This window comes from Arachis duranensis, chromosome 7 (assembly GCF_000817695.3).
Source record: "Arachis duranensis cultivar V14167 chromosome 7, aradu.V14167.gnm2.J7QH, whole genome shotgun sequence".
NCBI lineage: Eukaryota > Viridiplantae > Streptophyta > Magnoliopsida > Fabales > Fabaceae > Arachis > Arachis duranensis.
In genome coordinates this window covers 7,966,718-7,975,595 of record NC_029778.3, presented here as the reverse complement: position 1 = coordinate 7,975,595, position 8,878 = coordinate 7,966,718, and positions in this window count along the sequence as shown.

The window sequence follows — 8,878 nt, the reverse complement described above, 5'->3', positions numbered from 1 at the left end:
ATCCCCGGCAACGGCGCCATTTTGACGATTGGATTTTTGACGGTTTAGAATTCACAAATGAGTTCTCGTTGCAAGTATAGTTTCTAAACCAATCACTAATCCTTTCATACAAAAAGTTGTTTGTCACAAGTAACAAACCCCTAAATTTATAAATCCTAGTCCATAAGTCCTAACTCTCCACTAATTCAATTAGTGAGAACTAGAGTCAATGGCTCCCAATCATCAATCACTTGGACATTAGTAACTCAAGAGGTCCTAAGTTACCTTTCCAAGCCAAGAGTATAAAATTCTACTCTAAAATCTAACCAAGCATTTCATCAAACACTTGGAAGGCATAAAAGGAAAGCATAGTAAAATTGCAAGAAAATTAATTCTACACTACTCAATTGCAAGGAATTAAACAACAACTAATCAAATGAACACAATTATTATGAATTACCTCTAATGGAATTGGAAGAAAGTAGAAGGAACAATACTAGATCTACAACAAAGCATAAGAACAACATAAAAGAGATTACAACAAAAGAATAAAAGAAGAATGAATCTAACAACAATGAATTGAGATGTAGAAGTAGAAGAAAGCAAAGACTAAAACCTAGATCTAAGAACTAATCCTAATCCTAATCCTAATTCTAGAGAGAAGAGAGAGCTTCTCTCTCTAGAAACTAACTCTAAACTAATCCTAATGTGTGTGAATGATTGGAATCCCCTTTGCTCTTCAATCCTTGGCTTTAAATAGCATCTTTGGCGCCAAAGTTAGTTGGAATTGGGCCCCACAACCCTTCAGAATTCGTTGGTTGCGAATTCATTAAAAAATCATATATCAGCACTGACGCGTACGCGCACAGCACGCGTACGCATCCATGGGGTGATTCGCAGGTGCGCGCAAGCGCCAGGTGCGCGCGCGCGTCCATGGGCGAGTTCAACTTCTTTGACTTTTCATGATTTCTCCACTTTGCATGCTTTCCTCCTCACTCCTTTGATCCATTCCTAGCCTTTTCAATCTGAAATCACTAACAAACATATCAAGGCATCTAGTGGAATCAAAGGGAGATTAAAACCATCAAATTAAGGGTCTAGAAGCATGTTTTCACATCTAGGCACAAATAAGGAGACAATCACAAAACCATGCTATTTCATTGAATAAATGTGGGTAAAAGGTTATAAAATCCCCTAAAATCAATACAAGATAACCGTCAAAATGGGGTTTGTCAGTAATCGAAATTGGACCGGCTCCAGGCACTAGCTCAATTGCAAACTCAACCTCCCGATTAGGTGAAAATTCATTAATATCATTTGGAAACACATCTGGAAATTCACATACAACCGGAATCTGCTCTAAACTTTGATCATCACCTGATACTCTTGTAGTTAATAACATAACACCCTGACATTCAGTTCTAGAACATTTTACTATCATAGAATTCAAATAATAACTATTCACCACATCTGACGCTTCTGACCATTCAGGCATAAACTGTACTGACTTCTCAGAACAATAAAGCAAAACATGGTTCTTAAATAACCAATCTCCCGACTATCACAGCGTCACCTGCCTGCAGGATACATCGTGTCCCCTGTCACCAATACTGAGCCTCACCTTGTAGTTGATAAGTTCCAAATTCAACCCATTGCTTCTCAGGAGCCTGTTGGGCCTGCAATGACCGTTTCATAGCTTGAATCCAATTATCTGCGTCATTGGGATTGAGGTTCCCCTGAAGGTCGGAGGGTAAACTTTCAGAAATGTAGCAAGTGTCATAGGACTATCATCATCATTATTATTCCCGTGATTACACTGGTTTATCTTATTACCCAGTGCCTCAGCTGTTGTCTGCATAGCTGCAGCCATATTTCCTAGAGTAGCCATAAAGTCTACTGGATTATTCCCTACCGGACTAGGAGTAACGATGCCTATCCTACCTCTACCTCGCCCGCGACCGCGTCTGCGAGTCGACATCTGGTCCTTATACACACCAAACAAGTGATATTAAGTTGATTAGTCTCAATATCGCAGGTCTAATGCTTTAAGTTCCAAATGCATGCTCACAAACGTTTATGCCATATATATCAATCAGATATCCTAATAGCACATAAACACATATACAGAGAATGCACAGAAGTATAATCAGTCCGTCTTTCAGGCTCTATAGGAACGAACTGCTCTGATACCATAATGTAACACCCTACCACATTAAGCTTTATGCTTAAGTCGTAAAACAGAGGTGGTGTGGTATTACGACCTCTAAAATAAAATGAGTACACATAATAGCAGAAGAATTATAATATGCTAGGAGCCTTGAAGAATAGAGGAAATAAAAAAAATCGCGAATATAAAAGCACAACGCTCGAGAAAGGAGTTAACTTGCGTGCAAAGAAAGCTACAGCTATCAAGTGTCAAGTAACCCAAAACAGGAATAGAGAGTCAAAGATACAAAATAACGAGCTCCTGACTCAGCCTGCGAAGTCAAGACTGGCCAGAGAATATTTACATATATATACATACATATCCAAAACCCAAAAGTACATATACACAATCCTGCCTCTCCATAAACCTCTAAGAGGATCAAAAAGAATAAGTCATGCGGAGAGAAAGCTAAGTACATATATATACATCATAGCATAACAAAATAACCCAGTAACCACTCCGCTTCAAGAGTCCAGACGCCTAACGAGATGCCTCTCGACCTGCATCTGAAAAACAATAACATAGTATGGAATGAGAACCGAAGGTTCTCAGTATGGTAAAGGTGCCACACACATAATATATAAGGTCCTGGGAATGCCAAAGGCAATCCTAGAGCGCCGACACTCAGAATATAGAGCTTAAAGTATTAAACAGAAGCCATAAAAGGTGGTTATAGAGCTTAAAGTATTAAATAGAAGCCATAAAAGGTGGTTTACTAAGGATATTTAAACCTAACTTAACTTAACCTTAAATCTAAATCCCATTCTGCCATTCCTCCTTACCTCCAACTCCATCATGTATTTTCACAGACAGGTAAACAAACAAAGGCAAGCACAAGAAGGTTACAAGTACTGCAGATAACAAATATACATTTAACATGGCAAGTACATTTAGACACACCCAATTAAAGCACAAGCAAGTTAGGCACACCCAATTAATACACAAGCAAGTAATTCAAGTAATATGCATATGATGCATGCCTGTCCTATGGCTGATGAGGCTCATCTGTCGGTTATCCAGCCAACCCGACAAGTCTGAATTGTACTTAGACTGTCCCCCGACGTGCATCCCCAAGAGTCTATGCATAGTTTTTATCAAATAATCAATAATACTCAAAAGGGGTAACATTCCCGGGAATTTATATAGTGCCCGGTCACACACTTACGTCGTAGGGTCATCAGAGTATCGAGTTTTCAACCTGGTACACGTGGTGGCAAGCCACGGCACTTAATCCAGGGAATCTCGTATCTCAGATTATTCAAATTCATAAGCCATATAAATAATTCAATTATAATTCATCAACATCAACATCATTCTCAATCGCATTTCATTCATCATCATACATCAACCATATTCAATCCTTATCCTTCATTATCACACCTCCCATTCCGTCCATCAATAGTTCCAATTCAAAACATAACTCATTCTTTCCTAAATGAATCAAACTTAAAACATACTCATTTTCTTAATAACTCTAAATCAAACCATATAACCTTTGAATCTAAATCTTTTTAAATAATCATATAAACAAAATCTCTAATTTTTTATAAAATTTCGGCAGCATCTCCTCTAAAACTCAGACTTTGCCACCCTTTTCGGGTCCAAACCTGCTTTCTTTTCAATTCAACATACCCTTCCTCATTATCATAACAATCTCCACAAAAAATCTACCTCAGATCAACAATTAAACCCATACAATATTCAAATCCAACAACCAAAATTCAAATTAAATGCAAGAAACCTAAACCATACCTTGGTCGATTTCCACGTAACGACCAAAGAAAATTATTTAAAACCAAGGCACCCCTTCAAAATTCAACTAATCAACTTCCTCCAAGTTCCAATATTCACAATTTCAAGCTCCAATTATTTATTCACAACCTAATACACATTCATAACACATATATACCCAATTTAATACTCAAAGCTCAAATTCAAAGAAAATAAAATAGAATTATCGTATCCTCACCTTACCCAAACTTCACATAAGCAAGAGTGAATATTTTTCTCAAGCTAATTGGATCCTAAAACATCAAAAATCAAAGAAATTCAATACCCATTCTCAAAACTCAAAAAATGGGGGAAAAGAGTGGCTAAGAATATTTGAGGGCTTACCTATGAAATTGTTCCGGTAGAAATATAGAGGTCAACGCGGTGGACGCGTGGCCGCAAACGGTGCGGCGATCGGAGCTCGGATCGGAAAGTTACGGCGCCTTGAACTTGGAATGAGGGTTCGGACCCTTTTCTTCTTCTCCCTGGACGCAAGCTTTCAGCGTCACGTTGCTGAAATGAGGGAGATGCAATGCGTGGGTTCATTTAAAAGGGCTGGTCCGGTTGGACCGATAGCCCGGTTCGGATCCGGTTCAACCGGTTCGGCCCGTTTGGTCCAATCTTGGACTGTTTTCTTTGAAATTGGTGTCAAAATTCTCGTTTCGATGAGCTCTATCCTAATTTAATATAATATTCACATTTATAATCCTCCTGATTAAAAACTAATTTATTGACTAATTATTTACTAATTTAATGGGGTTTACAGCAGGTCCTTATAGTTTTATCAAATTTTCAATAAGATCCTTATACTTTTTTTCTTTTTAATTGGGTCCTTATACATTAATTTTTTTTTCAATTTAGTCCCTATTAACGTTAAACGTTAAAAAAAATGTTAATGAATTATGAAATTACTTGTATACCCTTAGGGACCTAATTGAAATGAGACCTAATTGAAAATTCAGTAAAACTATAATATTTAATGAAAGATATTCCTATAATCCCTATTCAATGATTTTACGACATGAAAGATATTCTTATAGTCCATTTTATTTTGTCACTATCATTCTTTTGTGTATTTATATACAAATTGTATCAAAAATATATATTTTTTTTACTTTCAAAAAATACCTTATCTTAAAAACATAAAAAAAAAGGAAGGGATAAAATGAAATAGAAATAATAGTAATAAGTATATGTAAAATTCGGTTTCCATTATTCAAGTATTCATTATGATCATGTAACATTTTACATTTATGTGGATTTATGGAATATAGTTTATATCTTTATCATATCATGGTACACCATAAAAAATCACAAGACTATGTAATTTGTGTTATTGAAATTTGAATCTAAAAACGAAACCACAGAAAATGTAGTTTTTAGTGTAATACAGATAATTTAGAAATCAGTTCTTTGTTGCCGCCTTCCACACTCTGAACTAGTATAAGATTAATAATAACATTGATATCGCCGATTTTCAAGCCGAGAAAGATTTTGAAAGAGCAAACTTGAGTTCATCAAGTGTCTCAACAAGATAGTCTTTTTCACCAAAAATTTCAATCAAAATATGGTAATCTGCTTTCAAAACAAAAGAAGTCGGAGTAAAACCATCTTTGTGAGATCTATTCATCTCTTTGGGGTTCTTCGGGCACTTATTCCATATACACCTCCATATACCCATCACTAAAAATAAAAAATGCATAACTATATTTAACACATTTCTATTAGCAACTTTTACATGCAACATCTATATAACATATAATCTCACGTACACAACATTTCAATCAACCATGGATGTATTGAAACCATTATGATAAAAAAATAATAAATAATCTTACCTCAATGAAGTTAATAATGGCATTCAGGTTAGATCCATTAGTATCTTTCAGAGTTGACAGCGCTTCTAAAACCATTGCATTGTACTTGGTGAGAAGATAAACAAAAGCAACCAAATCTCAGAACAATTCAAAAGTAACAAAATACCTTATTTTATTGAGGCATACAACAGTTTTAATCACAACTACAATCTTAATCCACATCATTTAATTGCAATAATCCATATAATATTAGTGACATCAATTTGCATACACAGGAGGATTCTTGGCATCTTTGTCTTTTGAAAGGAATCACCCACAACAACAGAAAGATCAGGTTGATGAATCATAGTGGTGACAGGAGTAGCATCTTTCCCAGAAATAACAATGGCATTACCAGCAGGGCTGCAGCCTTGATTCTAGGAACCCTATATTTTTTTTTACCTTTGAGTGTCATTGCTAATTCTCATTCTTCGCCACTTATCCTAAATTACCACAAAAGAACAAAAATTAAAAATCCTAAACTTTTGACTCAGTTTTTTCACACTCAAATTTCACCATTTATCCAGAAAACAAAATACACGAAAGAGAATTAGACACATTGCAGTAAAATTTAAAACCTAAAGACGCGAAATTGAAAAGGCTACTTAGGAGAATTTTGTAACGTGAAGTGAGAAAGGGTGCGAATTGGGGATCTTTGAGAATGTTCTTCCACTTTCCTTCCCAGATATTCTAGCCCATGCCTTATATTATGAAACTTGCCACCATGATGTATGTCTATGGTAAAATTCAAATCTCCCATCACTACATTAAAAAAAAACAGAATCTTAATAAAATAGCATCATCACAACAACAACAAACAACAATCAAGAATAAACCAAATTCATCATCAGCAAAATTAATTTATATGCCAATTCACCAATTAACAAAATCCTTGTTAATAAATATTCATATTATAAAACTTAAATAAACTATTATATCAAAACAATCCAGAAATCAATTCAACAAATAGATACTCAACCAATGTCATATTTCTAAAAAAAAATAAAATTAGCATAAAAATCAAATTTTAAAATTGAAAATAGAAGTTTTTTTGTCACCTGTTTACAGACAGTTCGAATATAGGGAGATCGAGCAGAAACACAACACAGGGACGGGAGGTCAGGTACTACGAGGCTCCACTCCGTGCGGTGTAGCGACGTCAGGCGAGGCGAAGCACCACGAGGAACGGCGACGGCTTGGACAGGCAAACGGCACAGAAAACCTTCGAATAGAACAAAGCAGAGCAGACCAGCGCAAAGAAGGAGGCGACGGACATCAGACCACCAAGCATCTGTTGCAGATGACACCAGAGATGGATGACGACGACAGACTGACGCAGAAGGTGACAGTGGACGCGATCTCCAGAGAGCAGCTTAGGATTTTTTTTCTTTGGGATAAAATGCAAGGGGTGCTTTTAGTATTTTGAAAAAATTAATGTTTGTTCAGCTAGTTACTCCAACCAACTGACAAGAAAATTTATTTTTTACCAAGAATATTCTGTTATCTTAAACATTTTTTTCACGGCAGGGACTTAATTGAAAAAAAATTAACGTATAGAGACCCAATTGAAAAGAAAAAAAGTATAGGGACCTAATTGAAAATTCGGTGTAGGGACCTGAAGAATAAATAAACCAAAATTATATTAAAATAATTTTGAAAAATACTAGGAGTCATAAGAATTTATTATTTTTGGCCATCACTTAACAATCAACTCAATTTCTTTAGTCTAATTTTTTTAGTCTAGTAATCCAACAACATACTTTATTCCATATTTTTAAATATTGATGGCTAATTGATGAACAAAAACACTTTTTATTTTTAATATTGAAGTAGCAATGGTCATTTTCTTAAAATGTAGACTGTTAGAGTGTTATTCTCAAATATGAAATCGTTTAATTAGAGAAGCAGAAATTGGACAGTCCGATTTATTAGAGGTACAAAAATTAAACTATCCGATTTGTAAAAAGTACGAAAATCATACCGTTCGATTCGTGTTAAAAAATATTAAAAATTTGATGCACAAAAATCGGACTCTCCGACTTGTGTACTTTTCATAATTTTATAAAATACTAAAAATTATAATTTTAAGATATATCACTATTTTTATTTTTATACAAAAAAATTAAATTTTGATAATTTTTTATCATTTTTCTATATTTTAAGAGAAAATTTCTTCTTTTATTATTTTTTATTCAAACAAAGTATAAATCAGAATTGATTAACTCATCTTCTATGCTAATATCACCAAAATATGTATAATTGATTTGTGATTTGGATCCTCTAAAGTTTGAATTTTACTTTAAAAAATGAAGTATGATCTCTCACTATTAATTTTATAAGTGGGACCAAAAATAAATATAAAAAAAATTATTTAAGAATAAAAAATCACACTTTACTTTTTAAAATAAAATTTACAACTTTAAAAAATCCAAATCCATTGATTTGGCTTGTTTAAACTTTGAATGAGTCAAATATGCTGTCAAACAAATTAAACGGGGTAGCTATCCAAGAAACCATGAATTTGGATTCCAAATTAATAAAGTCAATTACCTCTGAATTCAAGAAAGAAGCATACACGTGCACAAGGAAAGTGAGACATAGAGAGACAAAATTGTTAAATCCATGTGAGAAAGTGATGGAACACAATGCCAAAACTAAACAAAAGCCAATTTAAACAAAGCAAGCATTAATCGAGTACAAAATTCCAGGCATTTCTGTCGTTCAATGTCTAAAGTCTTATTTCCCAATCCCAAAACACCTTAGATATGTTAAAAAACAAAAACAAAAACAACGAGCTTCACAAGTTGCGTGTACTTGAAGATATGTTACTATATGAACAAATTAATTAAGTAGCCTAGAATCGTATAAAATAATTCGGAAAAAATGTCCAATCAAGTAAGCTAATTATGCGAAAAATAAAACATTTTTGTGAGCAATTTTTATTAGTAATTATAATTAAAAACTAGTGGGTGATTGTTTAGGTTAAGGAATATATTCCAAATAATCATATATAGTCCGAAAATATTATACTCGAGCATTATTAAAAAAAACTTGTCTGTTTAATGTA